Source organism: Equus caballus, chromosome 2, assembly GCF_041296265.1.
Source record: "Equus caballus isolate H_3958 breed thoroughbred chromosome 2, TB-T2T, whole genome shotgun sequence".
NCBI classification, from domain to species: Eukaryota; Metazoa; Chordata; class Mammalia; order Perissodactyla; family Equidae; genus Equus; species Equus caballus.
This window is the reverse complement of record NC_091685.1, coordinates 120,266,147-120,293,724: the sequence shown is the minus strand read 5'-3', so window position 1 is coordinate 120,293,724 and position 27,578 is coordinate 120,266,147. Positions and strand designations below refer to the sequence as shown.

The 27,578-nt window shown below is 35.9% G+C and overlaps 1 long non-coding RNA gene across 1 annotated transcript in view; it reads right to left on the bottom strand.

The window, feature by feature from the left end:
* Positions 1-12,437: 12,437 nt before the first annotated feature.
* Positions 12,438-27,578, bottom strand: part of LOC106782866 (uncharacterized) — a 123,945-nt gene continuing 108,804 nt past the window's right edge. Inside the window, exons 6-7 of the long non-coding RNA XR_001380219.3 lie at positions 14,339-14,581; positions 12,438-12,666 (exon numbers count right to left, since the gene is read on the bottom strand). This is a non-coding gene — a long non-coding RNA (uncharacterized lncRNA). The remainder of the gene's footprint in view (positions 12,667-14,338; positions 14,582-27,578) is intronic.

Below are 27,578 nucleotides of genomic sequence, written 5' to 3'. Positions count from 1 at the left end.
TCGCCTCAACTCTCCTACGCCACAGCATCATGATAGTAAAACACCACCATAAAACCAAGAATTATATGCTCTTTAAACTATCTTATATTATCAACTGGAAAATATACCATAGGAAAAATGTGACCATGAAATTGTTTGTTGAACAACATGTCTATAAAAAGAAGACAATTTAGATTTAAGCTGGTAGTTCTATAGAGTGAAAGAAATGTTTGGATGTTCTTTGGTATTATTCATTTCCACAAGGTCTGTTATGCTCACTCAGTTCCAAATGACAGTGTGGGAACATGTGAAATTGAAATTAGGCTGTTGGAGAAATCTGAGAAGAGACATGGAGAGTCAGAGCATGCCATGCACAGCCCCTACTAAGTCTAGACTCTCGTTTTCATTATCAGTCACCTGATAGCTTCTTCTCAGATTATCCTAAATTGTGCTTTTTCTTAGAAACTAATAAACTTAGTAAATAAATTAACCCTAAGTGTTTGGAACTGAAGTATTTATAAAAAGCATTAAATTTATGAAAAATGATACCTAAAGTTTCAAAATATCGTAAATGATAATACAAGTCATTTTCAGTTGAATTTTGCTTGGAGAAGGAGTCTTTTAAAAAGGAATAATGATTAAATGTATTTAATTAACAGTTCATCACTCTTTTATATGTTTATATACCAAGAGGAATGCCCAAATTATATTTCACCAGATGTATTTATATTCACATATTCAACAACTATTTATCAAGGTTTTACCAAATATGAAACACTATGCTAAGGATTGCCCAGCAATTTGAGTGAATAAACTACCATCTCTTTCCTCAAAATCTTTACAGTAAATAGGAGAGCTGTACACACAAGTAAATATTTTAACATGGAGTCTGTTAAACTTGCCATAGGTGAGATCGATATTGTATTATAATTCATTTTTTCATTCAATAATTCAACAAGTAATAAAGGAACTCCTCCTAAGTACCTGACACTCTTCTGGGTATGGTGGATAGAGGCAACAAGACCAATAATGAAAAAATTAATAACCTCACATGATTATCCAAATAATAAGTGCAATTACTAATTTAAGACAGGGTTCTAGTAAGAGATAGGAGTAGAAGGTAGTTTAGTGTCCTATGATGGAAATCTATGGAACTGGTGAGGCTCCATTACCTGCTTTGAGAAGAGAGATTATTTTGGTTTATGTTTCACAGGAATCAGCCATTCAAAGCCCTATTCTTTCTGTGAAATCGCATTTATGGTATTGTTGTCACATAGACTATAATGCTTCTCTTAACATACATCATGCAATTATTTTACACCAAGGAATGTAGCCATAGGTATACAGGATCAATTCTAGTTTCATCTTTTTCTTATCCCTCATAAAATATTGTCATTCAAATATGTTCCTGAATATCAAGATTCTACAATTTCTGATGCTATGGAAAAAGTCCATTTGTCTCTGATCAAAGCATGTGCATATGTCACATTCACATTTAATTCATTTAAAACAAATGACCTTTAAAAAAATGGAGTACTGTGTAGCTTGAGCAGTCCCAGGTAAATACTAGCTTCTAGGGCAGTAATTCTGTCCTCAGGTAGAGGTATCTATGGGCTTCTCACAACGGCTCTTGGCTCCCAGGACTCATGAAAAGGCAGTGAAAATCATGGCTATTATTTCTGCACAAACATCTCACATAAAGTAAATGCCAGGGAAGCTTCTATTATTAGAAGTAATTCCACATTTTATAAAAGTTGCATTTAACACAGTTTTAACTCTCAGTGAAACATACGCCCTGTTATTGCAATTCCACACAACCCCTGATATCTGTATGGCTCTTCAAGCTTTACTCAATTATTCTTCCCAACTACTTAATAAAGTACATACAACAGTAATTATTCTGTCATTTTCTCCAGAGGAGTAAACTAGAACTCAGGCAGGATAACACAAATAATTGTAGATTAAGAACTCGAAACCAGATTTTTAATTCTTAGTCCAGTGTTCCTTCCACGATATCATAAAGCCTTTGCAATGATAAAAATTGATATAGTGGACCAACAGTTCCTTTCACTTAAATGTAAACTGTACATGTGCAGAAAAATTAGAGAATTTTTCCATATAGAACAAAATGGTAAAATGTATAGCACAGAGAGTTTTGAACAGTGACATCGATGCTAAAATCCTAAAATTCATACTATAAACATTCTGGGTTTATTTTTCATGTAAAAGGAAGATCACAATGACATTCAGAACTATTTCCTTCACTGATAAAGTTTCAAAAACCAAATTTTATATTTTCTAAGATTTCACCATCTTGCTTAAATGTCTTAAATTAAAACCTCTTTTTGTATGATAATTAACATTGTATTGTTTTTACATAATATCTCATTTGACCTATAAAAAACTCCATAAATTAGGAAAATATTATCTCTGTCTTTTGGATGAGTAACTTGTCATAGTATGATAAAGTGACAGGCTACTAGGCCAGCCTTAATTTCACTGCATTTTGCACAGGCTGAGATTTCTGCTAGTGTTGAGACCAGTACAGCATCACATTTAATGCAGACAATTTGATCTACTTTGAAAAGAAGTAGGGTCAAAGAGCAGCTATTGGCAAAGGGAAGCAGCTTTAGGAGATTCCAAAAGTAAAATAAACTTCCCCGATTTTTGAAACTCCTTGATTGGGTTGTGCTCTCATAGCAAATGCTTCCGTAATGTCTTATACATGTTTCTATCACTGAAGTTACTGGCCCTGAGGGAGAGGTTTATTCACCCGTGTATCTGCTAGACCATCTTAAAGTCTGGCAATAACAGACACTCAGTAAATTTTATGTGGATGAATCAATAAATTAACTGTACAGTTTTTGCTTTTAATATTTTTAAATAATAAAAAATCTTCAGTTAGAGACATTAACCAACCTCAACAAAACACTGATGAGACTTAATTTAGTTGCCTAAGGTAAACACATGACATCTTACCATTCTTCACCACCATGTTTCCAAAATAATCTAAATAAAAATTATTTTTACAAAGTGTTTACAATGATTTTTAAATAAGTTTTTTTACTGTAAGTCTTCTCTTTTTTTTTGAAGTATCCCAAAATTCCTGTACTACATTGAGATCATAGTGATTCCTTAAAAAACAGAAATTAGGATATCTGTGATTGTATATGAGACAAAAATTTTTAAATTACTGATTATCCAGTTGGGATGGAAGAATAAAGAGCATACGACCATAAGTTCTTATAAATCACCCTTTCTTATCATTCAGAATGGAAGGAGAGATACAGAGTTTCCCAGAAAAGCAAAAACCAAAGGAGTTTATCACCAAGAAACTGGCTTTACAAGAAATGCTAAAGGGACTTATTTAAGTGAAAAAGAGAAGACCACAAATAGGAATTTTCACAAAAAAAATAAGAGCAATAAAATCACTGGTAAAGGTAAATAAACAGTAAAGGTAGCAGATCAACCACCAATGAAGCTAATATGAAGGTCAAAAGGCAAAAGTACTAAAATTATCTGTCTCCATGATAAGCGGGTAATGGATACACGCACACAAAAAAAGAGGTTACATATGATATCAAAAACATAAAATGTGGGAGGAGGGAAGTAAAAGAGTAGAGCTTTCAGTAAGAGGTCAAACTAAAAAGATCATGAACTTAATATAGATTGATATACATGTAGGTTATTATATATGAACCTCATGGTAATCAAAAACCAGAAACCTATAATAAACGCACAAAAAAATTAAGAGAAAGGAACCCAAACATACTACTAAAAAAAGCCATCAAACCACAAAGGAAGAAAGCAAGAGAAGAAGAAAGAAACAGAGAACTACTAAAACACCCAGGAATAAGTAACACAATGGCAATAAGTATATTGCCATTATAAGTAGCTACTTCTCAATAGCTACTTTAAATGTCAATGGACTAAATGCTCCAACCAAAAGCCATAGGGTGGCTGATTGGATAAAAAAAGAAAGACTCATATATATGCTGCATACAAGAGACACACTTCAGACCTAAAGACACTCACAAACTGAAAATGAAGGGAGGAAAAAAGATACACCATGTAAATGGCAATGAAAAGAAAGTTGGGGTAGCAACACTTATATCAGAGAAAATAGACTTTAAAATAAAAACTAACAAGAGACAAAGAAGGGCACTACATAATGATAAAGGGAACAATCCAACAAGAAGATATAACACTTGTAAATATCTATGCACCTAACATAGGAGCATCTAAATATATAAAGCAATTATTAACAGACATAAAATAAGAAATAGACAGTAGTACAATAATAATAGGGGACTTTAACACTTCACTTACACCGATGGATAGATCATCCAAACAGAAGAACAATAAGGAAATATTTGCCTTAAATGACACATTAGACCAGATGGACCTAGTAGATTTACACAGACTATTCCATCCAAAAACCACAGAATACACATTCTTTTCAAATTCACATGGAACATTCTCCAGGATAGATCACGTATTAGTCCACAAAACAAATCTTAATAAATTTAAGAAGATTGAAATAATATCAAGCATCTTTTCTGACCACAAAGGCATGACACTAGAAATCAACTACAGGAAGAAAATCAGAAAAGCCACACATATGTGGACATTAAATAAAATGCTACTGAAGAATGATTGGGTCAATGAAGAAATCAAAGGAGAAATAAAAAAATACCTGGAGACAAATGAAAATGAAAATACGACATGCCAAAATTTATGGTGTAACCACAAAAGTGGTTCTAAGAGGGAAGTTTATAGCAATCGGGCCTACCTCAACAAACAAGAAAAATCTCAAATAAACAATCTAACAGAGTACCTAAAGAAACTGGAAAAAGAAAAATAAACAAAGCCCCAAATCAGTAGAAGGAAGGAAATAATAAAAATCAGAGCAGAAATAAACGAGATAGAGACTGAAAAAAAATAGGAAAAAATCAATGAAACTAAGAGCTGGTTCTTTGGAAAGACAAAGAAAATTGACAAACTTTAGCTAGACTCACCAAGAAATAAAGAGAGAAAGCTCAAATAAATAAAACAGGAAATAAAAGAGGAGAGATTACAACAGACACCTCAGAAATACAAAAGATTATAAGAGTGTACTACAAAAAGCTATATGTCAACAAACTGGATAATCTAGAAGAAATGGATAAATTCTTAGAATCATACAACCTTCCAAAACTGATTCAAGAAGAAACAGAGAATTTGAATAGATCAATCACCAGTAAGGAGATCGAAACAATAATCAAAAACCTCCCAAAAAATAAAAGTCCCAGACCAGATGGCTTCCCTGGTGAATTCTACCAAACATTCAAAGAAGATTTAATACGTATTGTTCTCAAACTCTTCCAAAAAATTGAAGTGGAAGGGAAGCTTCCCAACTCATTCTGTCAAGCCAGCATTACTCTAATACCAAAACTAGACAAGGATTACACAAAAAAGAAAATTACAGGCCAATATCACTGATGAACATCGATGTAAAAATCCTCATCAAAATACTAGCAAATTGAATACAACAATACATTACAAAGATCATACACCATGATCTAGTGGGATTTATTCCAGGGATGCTGGGAAGTTTCAAGATTCATAAATCAATCAACGTGATACAACCACATCAACAAAATGAAAAATAAAAATCACATGATCATCTCAATAGATTCAGAGAAAGCATTTGACAAGATATAGCTTCCATATATGATAAAAACTCTGAATTAAATGTGTATAGAAGGAAAGTACCTCAACACAATAAAGGCCATATATGACAACCCCACAGCTGACATCATTCTCAATGGAGAAAAACTGAAAGCTATCCCTCTAAGAACAGGAACCAGACAAGGCTGCCCACATTCACCACTCTCGTTTAATATAGTATTGCAAGTTCTAGCCAGAGTAATCAGGCAAAAAAAAAAAAAAAGAAATAAAAGAGATCCATATTGGGAAGGAAGAAGTGAAACTGTCACTATATGCAGATGACATGACATTTTATATAAAAAACCTTAAAGAATCCATCAAAAATCTTTTAGAAATAATAAATGAATGCAGTAAAGTTGCAGAATACAAAATAAACATACAAAAATCAGTTGCATTTCTATACACTAACAACAAAGCAGCAGAAAGAGAAATTAAGAATACAATCCCATTTTCAATTGCAACAAAAAGAATAAAATACCTAGAAATAAACTTAACCAAAGAGGTGAAAGATCTATACACTGAAAACTATAAAACATTATTGAAAGAAATTTAAAAAGATACAAAGAAATGGAAAGATATTTGGTGCTCTCGGATTGGAAGAATTAACATAGTTAAAATGCCCATACTGCCTAAAGCAATCTACAGATTCAATGCAATCTTTATCAAAGTTCCAATGACATTTTCCACAGAAATAGAACAAAGAATACTAAAATTTATATGGAAGAACAAAAGACCTCAAATAGCCAAAGGAATCCTGAGAAAAAAGAACAAAGCTGGAGCTATCACACTCTCTGATTTCAAAATATACTACAAACCTATAGTAACCAAAATAGCAGGGTACTGGCACAAAAACTTATACACAGATCAATGGAACAGAATCAAGAGCCCAGAAATAAACCCACACATCTATGAACAGCTAATTCTCAACAAGGGAGCCAACAACATACAATGGAGAAAGGAAAGTCTCCTCAACAAACGGTGTTGGGAATACTGGACAGCCACATGAAAAAGAATGAAAATAGACCATTACCTTACACCATACACAAAAAATAACTCAAAACAGATTAAAGACTTGAATGTAAGACCTGAAACCATTGAGCTTCTAGAAGAAAACATAGGCAGTACATTCTTTAACATTGATCTTAGCAGTGTGTTTTCTTGTACCATGTCTGACTGGGCAAGGGAAACAATAGAAAAAATAAACAACTGGGACTACATCAAACTAAAAAGCTTCTGCACAGCAAAGGAAATCATCAAGAAAATGAAAAGGGAACCTAACAATTGGAGGAAGATATTTGCAAACCATATATCTAATAGGGGGTTAATATCAAAAATATATAAAGAACTCATACATCTCAACAACAAAAAACTAACAACCCAATTTACAAATGGGCAAAAGATCCAAACAGACATTTCTCCAAGGAAGATATACAGATGGCCAATAGGCACATGAAAAGATGTCAACATCACTAACTATCAGAGAAACGCAAATCAAAACTACAATGAGCTATCACCTCACACGTGTTGGATTGGCCATAATTAACAAGATAGGAAATAACAAATGTTGAAGAGGATGTGGAGAGCAGGGAACCCTCATCCACTGCTGGTGGGAGTGCAACCTGATGCAGCCACTATGAAAAACAGTAGGGAGATTCCTCAAGAAATTAAGAATAGAACTACCATAAAATTCAATCCTGTTATTCCACACCTATTTATCCAAAGAACATGGAAACACGAATGTGTAAAGATACATGCACCCCTATGTTCATGGCAGCATTATGCACAACAGCCAAGACTTGGTGGCAACCTAGGTGCCCATCAAGGATGAATGGATAAAGCAGATGTGGTATACATACACAAGGGAGTACCATTCAGCCATAAAAAATGATGAAATCTGGCTATTGGTGACAACATGGATGGACCTTGAGGGTATTAATGCTAAGCGAAATAAGTCAGAGGGAGAAAGTCAAATACCGTATGATCTTACTCATAAGTAGAAGACAAAAACAACAAACACATAGATACAGAGATCTGATTGGTGGTTACCAGAGAGGAAGGGGGAAGGGGGGAAGGTGAAAGGGGTGATTAGGCACCTGTGTATGGTGATGGATTATAGTTAGTCTTTGGGTGGTGAACGTGATGTAATCTACACAGGAATTGACGTATAGTGATGTACACCCAAAATTTATATAATATTATAAAACAATGTTATCGCAATTAAAAAAGAGAGGAAAATAATAATAAAGTAAATTACTCTTTCCTTGCAGTTGCATAAACTGTCAGACTCTCCTTCATCCATGATCACTGAGTGACTTTTCAACCTGAAATACTGTTGAGATGGCCAGTGTGGAGATCCAGACCTAATCATTTTCCCTCTATGAACAGCTTCATAGGATGAATGTGAAACAGAAAGAAACGTGATCTGCAACTGATTCCATTTGGATTTAAATTAAGATACACTATGTGCTAAAAGTAACTTTTAAAGCTTAAGGGATAAATGAACTTGTGGCTTGCCTCCCAGGTCTTTCTTCCTAATTTATCACTGAAGCGAAGCCAGTGTAAGAACAGTGTGACAGTGACGCTTGCCAATGACTAAGCTAGGTTTTGAACAATTGTGGAAAATCCAGTGCCAGATTTTTCTCAGAATGACAGTCACATTGAGATATCTGTAGCACACACTTTCCCGATACTCCACCCCCAACTCCTTCAGTTACAGAGAGAAGATGTGGACAGTTCTCCGAAGGATCTAGGAAGAGATGCTCATCAGCTCAGGGACAGTCTCGCCGAGGCAGCAAGTGCTGGAACAAAGACATTTGAGTACACTAGCAGAGCTCAGTGTGCATCCGTCAATACTTCTGAGGGGGCCTGGCAAGGACAGGGCGGTCTTACCTGGGCAGCTGTGCAGGTTCATGGGATCCGTATGGTTGGGCCTGCAATCTTTAGAGAGAATACACATATGATTTTGCTGAAAACCAGGATAATATTAGTCAAATAAGCCCCCTCATTGATTTTCCAAAGAAACCAAAGACGTAAAGGAAAGCTTTTGAAGAATATGGTGCTACTGCTCACATGTGGTTGCTGAATGTTTTATGTACTGTTTCTAACAATAAGAACTGCAGGTGAAATGCACTTTGATACGTTTTTCACAGAATAATGTCTTCCAAGCTAAAGGTTGAAAGAAAAAGACGTAAAACTTTGTGAGAGTTATTAATTCCACAGATAATTGGGTGAAGAAAGAAGGCAGACGAGAGCAAACGTTTTGAATGATTTAATATACCAAAGCAAATAATAATCTAAATTACCTAATTCTGGAACTATTTCTTTCGGTATATGTGAAAGTAATAATCAAGATTATAAAAGTGATTTAGCAAAAAAATAGTTTTCAAAGCATTAGACCATAATCCTAATTATGTCAGCTATCTTGAGATGATGACAAGTAAATTTATAGGTGAGTTAATAAGACACAATATATATCATCAATGAAATTTTTTAGCTACACTCTGTGATTTATGTCATTTTAAGAGTCTAACATTGCAATGAAACCATGTTCAAAAGCCAGAGAGATACAGGGAAATAACTAGGTATTCACTTGAAAAAAAGGATAGAGCGCTGTAGCTAATAGAGAATCACCCAGCCATCCATCACTCTATGTTTGACTAACTGCCCGCTTCTCTCTTCAAATACTCATCTACTGGAGAACCGCCCTCCCTCAGAGGCTGGAAGCCAGCTCACACACAGTTCTAATTCAGCCTTTCCACGGGTTCCCAAGGTCTTGTGTTTCCTCTTCTGAATAGAAACCTAGATAGACAGACCGGCAGACATACCCTTTCCACAGTACCGGAAAGAACTTTACTACAGTGGTGACCAAATGAAACTCTAAGTTTCCCTCAGTGGTGAAAAGAAAAAGAAGAAAAAAGGGCAAAATAGTGAATTTTAAATAAAATAAAATTTATTCATTTTTTGTAATTTGTGCTTTTTCATTGTTACAATGCCCTTTATATAATCAAAAGATTTTAATAAAGGATAGTAGCTGTTTGATTTTGTTCTTTGTCTTGATAAAATAAAAATGTCAAAACTATGCAGTGTTACCCTCCAGCTTTATTTTATTTTTACTCATCTCTAAAAGCCAAGAGTCTTGAAATAACTTGTGCAGAGTTTCACATGGAAATAAATGTGTTGCCTGTTGACCAATATATTTAATCACACTATTGTTTTTTAGTAAATATAGCTTTTATCTGCCCCGAATATATATATATATCTTTCTAGTAATGTAAAGCCCTAAACTGGGTTTTTCATGATATGGTTTCTGACTCTGCATCCACATGTGTTTTTGTCTGTCTTTCTCTTTCTCCCCATGACTCCTCCAAGCACCTACCCACATTTTCACAGACCATCAGTATAAGAACTTTGTCCAAACTTCTGAATCTGGAATTTTCTTGCTTACTACAGTTAAATGTACTGATGACAAAAGAAGGCAAACATGTTTTAAATCAAATACACTCTAAATCAACTTCTTGATCACTCGCTAGTAATTAGAGCTGAGTTTGAACTGAGACAAACAGCATGCCCTGAAACTGGAAATGAGTGACCACCACCATAAAACAGGGCTTCCGAGGATTTGGGACCACCATTCACAGTAAGAAATTCATCACACCAGCGCTCAGAACGCACATTCACAAAGACACAACCAAACATATGCAACTCAAGTTAAAGTCTCATAAAACAATGCTTATTCTTTTTTAGTGCAATGCACTCTGACATGTTTTATTCTATCATTTTTTAAGCTGACCACGTTGCCATATTGATTTCATGATCCACTAAAGTGTCGTGGCTTACAGCTTGAAAATTGTTGCCATAAAGCATATGTCGTAAGGTGGCTATTGAATTGTATAGCAATATAAAGTTCAAAATTTACATTAAATCAATATAAAATTAGAAACAGCCTTATCAAATCATTTTCTAGTGTGTTGCCTTTGAATTCCTGAAGGAAAGAAGCAAATATTTTTATCTCAGCTTTCTCAGTTTCCCTTCATCTCATCTAAGTGGCTCTATCTCTACCCTCCGTGATTTTTCTCCAGATATATTTCTTCTAAACCGGAAGAAGAATGGGAAAGAGAAGATAAATAAAAGTGCTTTTTTTAAAGGAAACTTTGAGGAGCCTAGTTTTAGCATCGATGATGACTGAAAGCTGGACTAAGATTCTGAACTATATGTGTGAACTTCTCAGCAGATGTTCTTAAAAGTACTAAAGGAATAACTTATTTTAAATAGCCTATTTCAAGTTTATATAATAAATTCTTGACAATGTTTTCTGATTTCTTTTCAAATAAATAAAAGGTAGGTAAAATTTTAAATTGGTAAATATATTGGTTATGTATACATAGGTGTGTTTGTGTGTGTGTGTGTGTGTGTGTGCGCGCGCGCACGCGCGCACGCCACGCTTACTATGGCAGGAGCCCAGGCTTTCGAATCCAAAGAGAAGTAAGTTCAAGTCCTGGTTCTGATCTCTTTTCTACTGTGTGATTTTTAGAATTTCTTCTAAAGTTTCCTCCACTGCAAAATGGAAAAATAATCACACTTGCCTCACAAGCTGTTTTGAGGGACAAATTAGACAAAGTAAGCAAAATCAAAGTGCTATTAAATTGTTCATTATGACCATAGATTTCAGGGGATGATCTGTTTAAGTGTATTTCATGCTTGTAAAAAAAATAAAATAGGCCTCCTTGACCATTTCAATTGATTTCCATGCATGACTCTAATCTTACAATTCACTTAATGCATGTAAGTAGAGAAAAAGAGCCCCTTTAAGACAAGGAAATTATAGAGAAAAGATTAATAATATAGTTGAGGTTAGAAGGATATCAAATTCTGTACTTACTTCCTAAAATCTTTAGACATTTGAACTTGACCATCAAGTGATTGCTACTGAGAAGCTCCCATACTCTGAAGGACTTAAAATTCCAGCTCCTCTTGGCTCCCTTAAATTAACGACCATATAGAAAGTCCAGTCTGTGGAGTATGTTCTGTAGACCACATGAGGCATTGGCACATTATGGCCCACCACCTATTTATCTATGACCTGTGACCTAAGAATGGTTTTTATATTTCTAAATGGTAAGGGTGAAAATTAAAAGAAGGAATGTTTTGTGACAATGAAAATTATATGAAATTCAAATTTCAGTGTCATAAATAAAGTTTAATTTGAACACAGTGTAGGTTTTTCATTAATCTATTGTCTGTGGGTGATTTCATGCTACAATAGCAGAGTTTAGCTGTTACAATAGAGACCACACAGCCTGCAAAGCCTAAAAGTAAATATTTATTATTTGGTTCATTATTGTTTGCCAATCCCAGACTACACAGGAAAAAGAAACTCAGGGACAAAATGTGGATGATGCTTATTAGCTCCATAATAAACCCAATATAGTTATTTTTAAATATAGCAAGGATGATTCTTAACCATAATTAGTATATTTGATACTTGATATAAAGAGTGTGCATCTGTCAACATGAACTACATAACCTATTTCTGAACAACGACTCGTGTTGTGCTTCCAAACCTAGTAAAGAAAAACAAATAGTTTTTATCCACCTAATAGTTGTAGCACACATCCAGTCAATGTGATTAGATATTATTACTATAATGGGATAGATGTCAGCTTAAGAGAAAGCCCCAAACACTATTTTCCACAGGACTTCCATCTATTATCATAAATGAAAATTCAGCATTCCTCCAAATCAAACTTTAATTCTGATCAAGCAGTACTTTATTAAGCTGCCAGGACTACAAAAACCACTGATTTGACCCGAAGGGAAGTGCTAGCATTTGAAGGAGTGGGAGGATTCTGTTTATGTATTTAACAGTGCCAATTAAACAGAGACTAACAGATAAGGCCTTCTTATTTATTATTTGCTGGCAGTTACTTGAGCAGAACAGTTAAAACACCAGCCAGACCAAGGAGTTCCGCTCCAATGGACCTACGAGTCAAAAGAGAATATTGAACAGGAACATTCAGAATTTGCCTCTTTTAAATCTCAAGCACTTTACAATTTTATCAAACAAATAATAAATCATCACTAAACCTTGATTTAATTTTTGAAACTGACAAGAGTAAATTGTCCACCAATCAGATAAAAGTATGAACTATTACATAAATATAAAATGTAATGTTTTCCCTTCATAGTTTACAGTGCTTCCTAGACTGGAGGATGCCCACACCTCCTCCACCCCCACAACACAACACACTGGAGTGTGAGAAGAAAACATTATAAAAGTCTTATTTCCCTTTTTGGTTAACTTTTTATGATGTACATTAGTATAATAATACTTTTATATAGTCATAAATGAATAAATGTACTGGGGCCGGCCGGGTGGTGCAGCGGTTAAGTTCACACGTTCCGCTTCGGAGGCCTGGGGTTTGCCAGTTTGGATCCCGGGTGCGGACACGGCACCACTTGTCAAGCCATGCTATGGTAGGCATCCCACATATAAAGTAGAGGAAGATGGGCATGGATGTTAGCTCAGGGCCAGTCTTCCTCAGCAAAAAAGAGGAGGATTGGCAGCAGTTAGCTCAGAACTAATCTTCCTCAAAAAAAAAAATGAATAAATGTACCCATAATGAGAGCATATCACAAGAATATTTCACTTACGGGTAGATATAATAAAAAATAATTGAAAACTATTGATCTAATTTACTCTGGTTTGGTACTGAAGCATAATTAATTGCAATAATTGAAAGATTTTTGATATAAGCTACGCTAATAGATCTTACAGAAAATGTTTGGTTTCTCTAATACTCGACTGTGGTCTCTAAAAACCACAGCCCACTGGAAGGAAGCAGGGCTTTTTGAAGAAATGGCTGATTGCAGTCCTGCTCTGGGAAATGCATAGGATGAGCATGGTGCAAGGGTGAGAAAGCTGTCAAAAACTACTGAGGGCAGGTCCAAAGGTCTCAGGAGTCAAAAGAGGCTTCCACTGACCAAGAATGGGACCATGCGGGCATCCATGAGGATCGTAACTGCAACAGACTGCCTGTTTAAAAAGTGATCAGATGCAGCGGTCACTTTTTGAGGATACTAGGAAACTAACATTTTTAAAACTGCTAAATAAAAGAAAGAATGCAGAATTTATCTCACCTTTCCTAAAAATAATAAAATAAAAATACTCAAGGCAGATAGGATAGGTGACATTGTGCACTTGAAGTGAAAAATGGCACCTTTTTTCCACAACCAACGGCATAACTTCTAATCTTGTTCTCAGTACAGGAATATTACTGAACCAAAAGAAACACAGTGTTATTTTTACAAGGAGTTTAGAGTCTGATGCCCTGACTGGTTGATTTTGTAAAGACAAATGATTCTGCTACCTAATTCAAAACCTCTTGGAATCTATAGTTGAGATCAATTCTTCATAGACGGTTAAAGTGAAGAAGTTTTAATAAAATTGTCTTCTTTCCAGTGGTTAATCCTTAAGACCTGAAAAGTCCTTTTGAGCTGATAATGTTTCTTTTTTTTTTTTCTCTCCTGCCGGTAGAAATGAAGCCAAATAAAATACCCTATTCCACAGTTCCCTTCAAGGATATAAATGAGACCACAAGTGTCCTGGCTTTGCCTGCTAAGCTGGCTAAAATCCCTATAGCCATTTGCTTACCTCAGGGGGACTGGATAGCGCCTTTAAATTATGTTGTATATGGTATGTCCTCGCGTTTTAAAAACCCTCTAAGCAGCAGCACAAAGTCTCATTCCTTAAAGTGGTGCAATGAAGATGCCGGCTCATTTCCCTTTGTGCCTTCCAACATGCTCGACGCATTAATATTTCTCCCTGCCACGGTCCATGAGCGCTTCAAGGTGAGGACAGGATGCAGCCACAGGACAACAGAATCCGGGAAATGAGCTACGAAAGAGGACATCATTTTAAAACAAAAAATCACTCTCTTCTTCCTCATTTCCCATACTGATCACTCTATACAGCACTTGAGAGAGAAACAGCCTCAGATACTTGGAATTAGATAACCTAATTTCATATCTCCAATTCTTCTATTGAGTAGCTGCAAATAACTTAAAATCTCTCAGGCTCCCTTTTCTTATCTGTACACAAAATAATTGTTATTACTATCAAACTGAAAACTGGAAAAAGAGGAAATAAATATAAAATTGCTTGTACAATAAACGTAGTCAATATTGTCATCTTAAAAATCTAATTTGGAGAATAAAAAAGTGCTGGATTTCCCATAGTCCACAGTATCTACATGCCATAGACTGTGCTGAGCACCTTACATATATTACCATGTTGAATTGTCCCCAAAACAGTGAGGTATGTGCTAGCATCCTCAGCTTACTAATCAGGAAGTTGAGACTCAGAGAAGCTAAGTAACTTTTCAGAAGACACACGTGGAATAAGTAGCCCGAGGTTCACTGTGAATCCAAATCTACCTGACTCCACAACCAAGCTCTTACTCTTACCTTATTCTGCATTTCTACACAGACAGAAGGGGAAAAAATGAGACTGAGAGAGACAGACAGAGAGAGAGAGATTTAAAATATAAAACGACAATTTTTTTAAAATGTAAGCAATAGATATGCTGAGACAAATGGTACATCAAACACTTGAAAGAAGTTTACATAAATAAGGCTGCCTTCGTGGAGTATTGTATAATTTTGCTAAACAAACAATTTCAGTATAAATGTAATAAATTGAACTATGTCTATTGTATTTGATTCCTTAATAATCTCTCTTATTTGATTAAGACCTACTAAAGATATTATTTTCTCGCCTGCTCTGCAGGGATTATTTCAAGTGTTCCAGAATCCTCATATGCCTGAAAGCCTTTTTGATACAGACATGTCAAATCCTCTTATAGTCAACCTAATGTGAATTTAGAAAAAACAGTCTTTAGAGTTTCTCCAAAAACACCACGGGAGGTTTATAATCCCCCATGGTCATCAGCAAAGTGCCAAGCTGTTTGGCTGCACGTGCCGACGACCGAAGGGCAGACTTGCTCTCCGAGCTCTGCTTCTCCTGCTCTGCTCTTCCTCTGCCCTTCTCCTCTCCTTCTTTTATTTCGGACTCTACTCCCCAACAATAGTCACTGAATTATTTGTGAAACTCATTTCATATGCGGATTTTTAGCTCAACTCCTCTGCTTCTGCTTCTGGCTAAAAAGAAATTTTTAACAAGGCAGAGTCGTCTCAACATCCCTTCACTCTTACACATGTTCCATTCCAAGTATATGCTGACAAAGCAGAGGACTGAGACATCATCTAGTGAAGAAATAATCCAAAGGCTTGTTTGACATGCCTGAAACATAAGTTAATGTTTCTTGTGTTAGTCCCTCCTTTCCTTCCCCAGTACATTGTAGTACTGCCCTCTAAGATGGGAGAAAAGGAAAACATTCACTTTCTTTGGAGGGGAAGTTTGATGCCAGGAACATGTACTTAAAGTACTTTATCCAAATCCCAAATACAGGGCCTGGGGCCATACAATTTGTGCTTGATATGGTTAGGAAGCTCTCCCTGCCTCCGTCTCTCTGGTGTGATAGGCTTATCCCCAGGTGACTTTGGGGAGAATTCACCTGAAACTTCCAGAGCCTCCAGTGTATGGACTCATGTCATCTGAGGATTAGTAAAAATAGGTCTATTTTTCCAGGTCCAGCTTAAATCCCAACTAAGAAGCCTTCTTTGATCACTCAAATCCACAGCAATCCCATGGCACTTATTATCTGTATAATTCACAGAAAACCTGGAAATGTTTTTAGAATTGATATTTAACACTTTCTTGGTCATAGAGCAATTTCCCTCTCTTTTCGATATTTAGTAAAGAACTGAACAAAGCAAAACACTTTGACATCTACTAATTGTATCATAAATCAATAATAATGTCTATTAAAATGAGTACGGTACCAAGACAAAGTAGTCTTTATCTAAAAGAATTCAGAAAAGAATGGGATGCATTTTAGAAAGATTTCCATAGAAATAATTAAAATATTTACAAATTAGTGTTCTTAGCAATTACAGATAACTGATGCTCCCTGATGATGACAAGAATGCTGCTGCAAATACTAATAGCAGTGAACAAAAGCTAGGTGTTCTTCCCTTGCCAGGCACTGGGCTAAATGCCTTACACTCCCCCTTCCCAAAGCACAGTAAATGTGTTATTGTAATTTACATATTATGGGTGAGAAAACTGAGGGAGTTAAGTGAATGTCTAAAAATTTCAACTAAGTGGTTGAGTCAGGATTTAGAACCCAGGCAGTTTGACTACAGAACCCATGATTCTAAATCTCTAACTAAAATGAATAACTTTGGCTTCATAGTAATTATATTATGTTCCACTTCATTTGGACAATAGAATAAGTTAAGAAATAATGCAGTCTGTCCTACTGACAGATTATCATCTTCCAAAGAAATCTTACATTGAAACATTGCCTTGTAAAGACATGTAAAAACAAGAAGGTGAAATGTGTATTTGAGAGTTTCAGACAAGAGGTAACTATGCTATTTTTCCTTAAGAAATGTGAATAATGGAGAAATTTAAAGAGTACCTAGTGAATTACATTATTACAATTCAAAAATAATAAATACATTAATGAAAATTGAGAAAACAAGCCTAAATACCATTGATTATTTCTCTGCAGCACATAAAACCCAGAGGCCTAACGGTGTGAACGGAAGGAGTAGTTATTGGAACCTGGAGACAGATGGGCCTGGCAAAGTCCACCTGAGAAAGGCCCACAGTCAGCCCCCAGTGGCCCAGTGGGGAGAAAGTAAAGAGAATGAAGAACCTGGCTCACGTTTCTCTTTGCCCTCTGGGCTCTCGCTTATGACTGCCTTGGTCTAATCCGACCAGAAGCCAGAGGCAAGGGAACCCCCAAAAGCAGTCTACTGCAGGCCCATAATGTAGGTGGAGAGCAGGCTGGAGGGGACACTTGGACCCGAGAGGCCAACAGAAGGAAGAGAGCCAGCAGAAGTGTCAATCTGTGCATGTCTTCTACGTTTCTAAAGCCGCCTTCTCCTTCCGAGTTAAAAATATATAGTTATATTTGTACCATTCTGGAAAATCCCCTTACATATTAAAAATCTGAATCTAAAGCAGTCATTCAAACATGCATAATAAAAACCATTCACCCTAAGAGGCAGTTTTATCTTTGCTTCTTTCATCCTTACTTCTTCATACTTTTATTATTTCCTATCTGCCAGGTGCTGCCAGGTGCTGGGCATCAGACGCGACAAGACAAGCAATACATGCTCTTTGTTTTCAGAAACTCACATTCAATAGAAGAAAATAGCTAAAGAGTTAAATTACGTGGTGACTTGCTAAGTGACTTCAGTGGTGTTGGGGGCCCATTGCCTGACTTACTACATTCCTGAAAAGTACTTTTCTCCTTACTTCTGCTGGAGTTGAATCTTATAAGCAATGAACACAAGGCTTGGATAGTGGAATTTGTGGTAAATAACAATGAACACTTGCTCTATATGGCCATAAGATTAAAACTTGGTGCTCAGCATTCTAAAGCCTTTCTTCGTCAAGATGATTTTGCAGCAGGGTTTACTGTTCTTTTCTTCAATTTGTACTTCTAGAGCTCCCCACAGGGCTTCCTGATGTTTGTAAAGTCTTTGCTGAAAGCAGCGTGGGGATGTAGGATGGTTATATAACAGGAACACGGCTCTTTATAACACAGAATGATTATTCCTGGGATTTGAGCTTAGGTTCCCGAGTCTTACTGGCTTACAGCATCTTCGTTTTTCTGGACTGGAGGTAAATGTACAGACTTACAGAAGAATGGGTTTAAATAAGCAACAATAAACAAACCCTCACCTCCGTGCCTCGGGGAGGAGCGAGAGGGACTAAGTCTCCTTAGCTTGCCTGAGATCATCTCAGGCATTATTATCAATGATTTTTAGAAGAGAATCTCCTATTCACAGGGCTAGTGATGTTTTACAGTTCGACAGTGCCCCATATGTAATAAATCTAAATCAAGCCAAGGTCAGGGAGTTGCTGGGTAAAGCGATTGGGTGAAATATTCAGAAGAAACGTGAAAACAACTTTTCTCTCCAGCAAAAGTGCCACGGAAAGAGAAGTTACCTTGCCATCGGAGGAATCTGAGTTCCCTTCCAAGCTCTCTCACTTTGTTCTGTAAGCAAGAATGTTAACTCTGTTGTTTTCAGATCATTTCTTTGTAAGGGAGAGATTGTAAGGCCTACCTACTCAGGGGTCTAATGAGACGTCAGTAGGATTATGTTTCTAAACAATGCATTGCGTGCTTTATACAAGGTAGCTTCTCTGTATTATTGTGCTTGTTGTGATTCCATGGTGCCCTAAAAAAAAGAGGCTGCAGTAGCAACAAAGTCACCTACAGTAAGGTCACTGCAGCTCAGACCAGTGCGCTGAGAGGGAGAGGAGTAAACAGTATGTATAATTTGTTCACAGCTTCCAAGTCAGACTGTGACTTGTTTCCATTCTTCTCAGCTGTAAAACACAAATGCTCATCAGAACAGAGCCTGAGGGATAACGAACCACCAGCAGCCTACGGAGCTCCTAGGGACCGCCTTCAATCTCACTGCAGAAACTTCTCACTCACTGATGGAGATGCTGAAGCCAAACGGGGTCCGACCGGCTTCCCACTACCACAGTGTTCCAGCCCCATCCCATCCTCCAAGCAAACCACAACCATACACTCACCTCCCATAGGGCCAAAGCGCTCTCCCAGAGTGGGCTCCAGACATTTCAGATTTTCATTCCGAGTCGGTAAAGAACCTATGGGCAGGCACCACTAACACAACCATATTTGTTTATTTTTAAGGTATTCTCATTGAAATTGGAGTCCTCATACATTGGCGATGGGAACGTAAGATGATGCGGTCACTCTGGAAAACAGTTTGGCAGTTCTTCAAAAAGTTCACATAGAGTTACCATACGATCCTGCGATTCCACTCCTAGGCGTATCCCCAAAAGAATGGAAAATAGGGACTCAAACAGATACTCACCACGACTACCCACAGCAGGAGCGTGCTCGAGAGCCAAAAGGCAGAAACAGCCCAAATGTCCACCAATGGTGACTGGATAGACAAATTACAATATACACATTCCATGGAATATTATTTGGCCATAAAAAGGAACAAGGTACTGATATGTACCGCAATGTGAATAAACCTCCAAAACACTATGCTGAGTAAAAAGAGCCAGACACAAAAAGTCACATATTACATGATTCCATTTATAGGAAATATCCAGAATAGACAGCTCTGTAGAGACAGAATGCATATTGGTGGTTGCTAGGGGCCAAGGGGAGGAAGGAATGGAGACGAACTGTTTACTGGGTGAGGGGTTTTACGTTGGCTTGACTGAAACGTTTTACAACTAGATGGAGGCAGTGTTTGCACAACACTGCAAATGTATTCAATGCCACTGTACTGTTCACTTTACAATGGTTAATTTTATGTTATGTGAATGTCACCTCAATAAATTATTAAAAATTTAAATTATACAAATATAATATGCAAATTTAAACATAAGCAAAATAGAAACTAAAATAATGAGCTATAGGTGAAATAAACAATATTTTATATATTTATTAACAGCACTAAAGGCTTTTGCTCTCACAAAAATCTTGATTAATGATAATATTTTTAAGTAGAAACATATCACTGAATATGTTTCTTTTTAATTAAGTTTAAAAGATATTTTATTTTAATGGTAGTTATAGCTAAAAGTGTTACCTCGAAAAGAAAAGTAGATCCAAATGTCCCAAAGGACATTGCCTAAGTTTACCAAGTCATGATGCCTATTTCCATAACCCCTTAATATCATCTCTAGTACAATAAAGTAGACAGTATTATATATTACATAACACATAATATGTGTGATGACTACCGTATATTATTAGATAATCTATAACATATATATATGATATTATATATAGTTACATATAATTCAGAAAAAACCTTATTTAAATTTAACTTGGAAATTCTGTCTCTCTCAAATCAATCAATTATTCTTATAAACCATGTGGAAGATATTGCCTTTTTATATCCTTAACACATACATGATTCAAAACCTATTAAAACTCCTCATTTTGAAAACTCTTAAGGAAGTTTGAAATTTCTACTTCCAAACTTAAAAAATTAAAAAGTGTGCAATTATGAAGGTTTTTATAGGTGATAAGCATATTTTTAAGAAGAAAATTACACGATTAAATTTCAAAATCAAATTTTTAAAATACTTTCTCCAAAATCACAAATTTATTTTGAACAGCACATATTCTCTTAAGCACTACTCCAACTGTTAACTTTGTCTTGTGTATTATTTTGATAACACCTATCAGGCAGCATAGTATCATCATCTACTTGATTCTACAAAAAATGTCAGGAAAATTGGATCACTTTAATTTTAAAAAAGAATGTGTGTAACTCATCTTTGACAATTCTTGAGATAAGTAATGAATTTCTGTGTGGTACAAAAGATTTTCATATCATTCCACATAATACTAAAGATACTCAAGTTTGAAAGTCTCGGTTTCATCATAACAGAATCAATGACACCTTGTCACACAAACTACGGAGCCTCACAATAAGCCGGGAGTGAAGGAGCATGGGAGCGCGCTGCTGTCAAAGCACCCACCCTCCCTTGAAGACTTTGCAAGCAGCATGTGTGAAGACCAGACACAGGGTGGGCCAAAGTGTCAGAACACACACTAAATGTTATTAAATTTCATTCTTTTCCCATTTAGATGAAAATCAACATAAGTGGAATTTATCATCTTGCCCTCTCCCACCCCAGTGGATCCTCCTATACACTCCCAGGGGAGGCACCCCCACTTTGGAGACCACTGTTCCACTGGGCTCGTCAGGTGAGGCGGAGGGATGCTGGACATAGATTTACCCGTCACCCAGGTGTAAGCGTAACCAAGCTCTTACTGATCTTGATATTGGCTCAACTATGCAACCAATTTTGAGATGAATTGACTTTCTAAATAAAATGTATACCCTGCAGCTATTGCCCAGAAGACAAGAAGAGCTGATGAAAACTCTATTTTGATTAAATTTTTGTGTTAAACAATTTTTGTTTCATTTTTACTAGAAATCTTTCTTATTTTAAAGAGTACTGATGAGAGATATCATGAAATAAGACTTTTTGCAAGCAAATAACTTAGAAAATCAAATAACGAAAGACAGAAGAATCCAGCTTTCCAAGCAAATTACAGAATTTTTTTCTAAAAGTGCATTACTATAATCTAATGTTTTGTGATTTCTGAAACTTTATTAAAAGATATCAAGATATTAATAATAAAACTCACATAGTTGCAGATATTGTATTTTAGGAAAAATTTATTTGAAAAAATCAACCTGAAATAGTTTATTCTTCCTGCATTGGTTCTTGTCCATGTAGCTTGCCCACGAATCAGCTAAGAGCTCTTGGGAGGGACCACCCATGAGGAGAGAACCCAGACCTCTGCGAGGCTTCAGGTCACCGAATTATTACTAATCATGCCCACTTTGATGCCCAGCATCTGGTCAACAACCTGCTATAAAGCACTACGCCTTCATAATTCTACTATGTTTTACTTTTTTTTCACCTTAATTAATTGACGCACTTCATTATGAGAAACAAGAGGGAAATCAGAAATGGTATATTCCATTCCTTAAACAAATAACTTCTAAAATATTCCTGCCATAGAAAATTGTTAGCTATTCTATCTTTCCACCCACTTGGCACTATGCCCACTCCAAATAAGAATCCCATCTTATCTTTCTCGCGCTCTTTTCTACCTGCAATATGTCCATTATATAAAGCATTTCACTATCTATGTACATATACAATGATATATCCATAGTCTATAGATTTCAAGGATTCCAGTAGTAATATCTTTCAAAGAGAAATATTAAATCAATCTATTTAGAAGACAACGGTCATGGGAAATCTCTTACCATCGGAAACATGAAGTCAGTCCTAGGGAGACACAAACGTTATTTTTAACGTTACTAATAATTATCCTATGTCTCTGCTTACTTTTTCCCCACATTTCTTTCTGACTGATGACTCTACATATTAATCTCACTCTCTCCTGCTGTCACTTAAAATAAAGTGCTTTCTCTGGATAGTAACATTTTAGCCCCTCACCTAAGAACTAATGGACTAATAAATTTCTAAATATCTCCACTACAAGAAAATGGATGGTTTTAATGCTCAGTTGATCTAGACACGACCAAATCTGACAGTGTCAGTGACATAATTACTGTGAAATCACACAATCCCATGCCCCAAAGGCAAATGGCTCTTTATGTCCTCTGATCCTGATGGTTCCTTAGTCACATATCTTATCATGGAATGTGTGAAGACATGGAAGCAAAAAATAGCATGGTCACGTGTCAGCTTAGAATTTCAAGTTCCACCCCCTCCATATATTTGAAAGTCACTCTCCATTCCTCTCACCTCTGCTTTAGTTTTATCCACAGCACGATCACCACCTGGTGTGACTGTTATTTATTTATCTATATTCATTCATATTTCCTTTTGTATATAAACTCCAGGAGGGTGGAGACTTTCTCTTGTTTGCTCTTCTACCTCCAGTGCCTAAACTAGCTCCTGGCGTATAGATACCCAACTGATTACCCCTGCGTGACTTTATTAAGAGTTTAACACTGTAAATTAAACTATTTTTCTTCTCTCTAGTTAATTCACTCTAGAGAGTTTTTGATACTTATGAGTGTTTTTTTATTATTATTCCTCTAGCAATGTTGGTTTCTTCTAATTAAATTACTTCCTTTTTACTTTTTATTGGAAAGCAACTCAAAGATTTGAAGAATTGCTATATTTATACTTCTTTCGCATAAGTTGGTTCTATATTATTTTTAGCAATAATATAATTTATAATGCTTTTAGAGAGGAAAATTAAATTCAAGCTTCCTCCTTACTATTTTATACATGTGGCAATTGTCAATAACACCTTTATCGAAACATAGAAAGTCCTGCATTCGACTGTCCAGCCCAATATCATGGAGACGATTTTCAGTCATTCTGTTATTCAAAATTCTGGATATAGAGATAAGTACTAGGAAATCTTATTTTCATTCTACATCTACCAGTTGATTGTCAATATCTCTGAAGTTTGTTTCTGATAGAAAAATAAATTGATAAACAAACAAATAAAGATTTCATTTGTCTAATATGCTTTATCTTATTCAGATGGTTTGCCTAAGTGACAGGCCTGGAATTTGAAGGTCCTTAATACATATAGAGTCATGTACCCTGACTTTTCTCAACTATAACTTTTCCTTAAACTTGAATAAAGAAAAGAGAATAAATTGGTAAACAGCTTGGACTTTGAAATCATATTATCTAAGTTTGAATCTTGATTCTTATGCTTACTCTACTGGTAACCTTAGGGAAGTTACTTTATTTCGCCAAGATTCAGTTTCCTCATTTATAAAATAGCAATATTCTTGTACCTATCTCATGAAAATGTGGTCAAAAGTAAGTCCCTGTGAAGTAGTTAGCACAATGCCTGGCACAAAATTATTGCTCAAAATACATTAGATGTTGTTCGTATCATTCCCCCAAATGCATGGAAGTTCTTTCCTCTTGAGCCCCCAATGTATTTTGTGTGTGTGTATCTCAAGATATTTTCACATCTATCTAGTACTAAAGTTCTTTGTATGTTTATCTTTTTACTGTATGACCCTCATATAGGAAATCTTATCCACTTCATCTCTGAAGTGCCCAGAATTGTGTCTTGAACATGTTAAGACTTTAATATATTTTTTAAAATTGAATTAAACTAAAACAGGACACACTTAATCATACGTCTGCACTAGATTCCTCTAAAGTAAAAAATAATTTCACTTGCTTCTTGTAAATAAATAAAATTACATTTAAAATCTTTTTAAATATTGTTTTCATAAAACATGAATGATAAATTAACTCAACAACTATGGCCCGCTCTTGTATTCACCACTTCAAAAGTAAGTATCTATCGTATGTTACTGCTTTTAAATGTGTCACACTTGAGCTTCATGAAAGAGTGAAGTAGAATCAGAGGTTCCATACTTAATCATAGACATGCAAATTTAATGCATGATATTTCAGAACACAGAAACTTCCCAATGGATTGAAACAGTAGAACCAAGACCCTATTGAATTATTATAACTTCCCCCTTTCCTCTCTTGTTCAATTAGTACTTTCTGCATTGGTCTAAAGGTCATAACTTCTCATATTTCACAGGAAAACTGGAACCCAAAGAGAATAACAAATATGTTTAAGATTTTTCAAAAAGCAGGAAACGAATTGCAGTGTTTCATTTTTAGTTCATCTAGTTTGGACGATCTCCTGATAATTATAACAACTAAACTGGCAACAAATAATGTAGCTAATTGAATTTTGAAATCTATGTAATTATTATAATTTTGATATATAATTTTTTTCCTAAAATGTCCTATTCCAAGACAAAAGCTAGTACAAAAATGTTAAGTATGTTAAGTATTATGATGACTAAACCACTACTGTTATCAACAGATCTGATTGGATAGAAAACAGGATTGATATTTTCCTAATTGCAATTACAAAACTGACACATAAGCATGATTTATTTATGATTGAAAATGTCAACCTCTCGATGACATCTGGAAGTCTCACGCTGCTAAAAGCCACGCATCTGATAAATCCCGGCCTTGTCTTGCTTTGCTTTGCTTTGCCGATAATTTCATTTCTCCAAAAGCTAAGGAGGCAAGAGTTGGGAAACTGTATTTTGAACTGAATTTTACTAAATCCTACATATCAAGGGTGATATTCAAACTATTTCATAAGTAGTACTGAACAGGCACCAACCATCAGGTCCTAGTGGCCCTCTATGCTCCAGCAGATACTCCATTAGCTGTTGGATTGTGGGTGTCCTGGACCTGGAGGGGGTCAGGAACCCAGTGAGTTGGGGACACATGAGTGTCTCAGGGAAGTGGTATTTATCAAGCAGTATTCAATACTACAACACTATACTCATATTGTTACACATCTGCTGCATATCAGCTTTGCTGATAATCCCGCCCCCTTATCTCTTGAATCCATCCCGACTCTACAAGCCAGGACCACTTCTTTGTTTCTGAGTCTCACTGCTCCCTAAACTAAACTGTCAGCCTCAGGGATTCCATCTCCTCAAAAGCATTCCAATTCTTTTCCAGACTCTAGAGTCTCCATTTTCTAACTCATCTTGGCCTCTGATTGTTACACTCTCCAGGTCAAAGTCATCAGTGTTTCTCCAATATCATCAATGCGAAACCCAAAATTCTTAGCCTAAACATTAGGACACACCTTTCATCTGACCCCAGCACATCATTGCAAACTGTTTGTTTTCTTTCTGCTTCTTTTTATCCAGTCTATGATCCAGCCAAAATGAGCAATTTGTTGTTCTCTGAATAAAGGGCACATTTTTCACACTCTCATTATTATCTTTTGCCACTACTTTGAACTGGAATGTGGTTTCTTTCTTCTGCATCCAAGCACTTCACAGTCCACCTCAAACATGATCTTCATCACTGTCCTCAATGATTGCTACACCCATTACAATTTTTACATTGCTTTATATACACTGATGATGCAAATAACCATCAAGTTGTGCAATTTATCATATTTATTTTTGCATATGTCTAATCTCCCTTTGTAGACTGTGAGGTTTTTGGGTATGATACATAGTTGATTCATTTTTCTAACATGATAGCTCTTAGCATAGCTGCTGTACCCACAGCAGCTAGCCGAGTGTGTTTGGCAAATGAAGAAATGAGTATAATTAAGAACAGGAGAAAAAAACGAAATTGGTAAGAATGTTGGCAAAAAGGGATTCTCATCTCAGAACTCATCTAACTGAAAAAATAAATGCTAGCTATAGTAAATAATGTGTCTTGCTCTCTAAAATGGCACATTCTTATGTTGACTAAAAGGTAGATAAAACTGGAAATTCCAAAACAGTTAAGTGACCAAGGAAGATGAAAGTTCATAAAAAAAATAAATATGAGCATAAAAGTAAATTTTAACTATACCAGACAAAGCTAAAGAAATAAATCCACATGCACAGGAGTTATTGTGAACATCAGTTGGAAGGGAAATCTCATGATCCAAGACTCTTGAAACCAAACAACAGAACGGCTGAAACCCAAATAGAACTGAGTATTCTGAAAAATGTTGAGAACGAAAAAACAATTGTAGAATGGGGAGTAGGGAGTTACATGTTGTTTTGTTGTTAGGTGGTTTTATTTGGTTGATTAATTGAGTATTACTTGACATATTTCAACTAAGAAAAGAAAAAATATATAGGGAGAAAGGGTAGATCCACTGTGTGGGGAAGGTAGTGATATTTACATAGAATCATATACATATCAAACTGTCAAGAAATGTATACAAATGTTTAGATTAAAATGGAATGAAATCCCAGTGTAATCACGAAGAAAACATCAGACTGAAAGACACTGAAAGACATTCTACAAAATAGCTGACCAGTCCTCCTCAGGTATGTCGGAGTCATGACAAATAAGGAGAGACTGCGAAACAATCACAGATCAGAGGCAACTGAGGGGATATAATGACTAAATTCAGTGTGGTGTCCTGGACTGGATTCTGGAACAGAAAGAGGGTATAAATGGAAAGCTGGTGAAATCCAAATAAAGTGGTCTAGTGTCTGTCAGCATTCCCTGAAACTTCCATCCCCTGCTGGCGACGTGGGAATTTTCCTACTTCTCCTGAGCCAAGGGAAATTGTGAAAACAGTTAAGACCGTTTGGCCTCTTCCATGCTATGACTGAGTGAAGGGAAACCAACAGAGAAAAACACCAACAACCTCCTCTTTGACTTCTCGGATGTAACCGTCTCTCTGGACTGCCGTCTTTCAAGTGAATTTGATATCGTTGGAAAT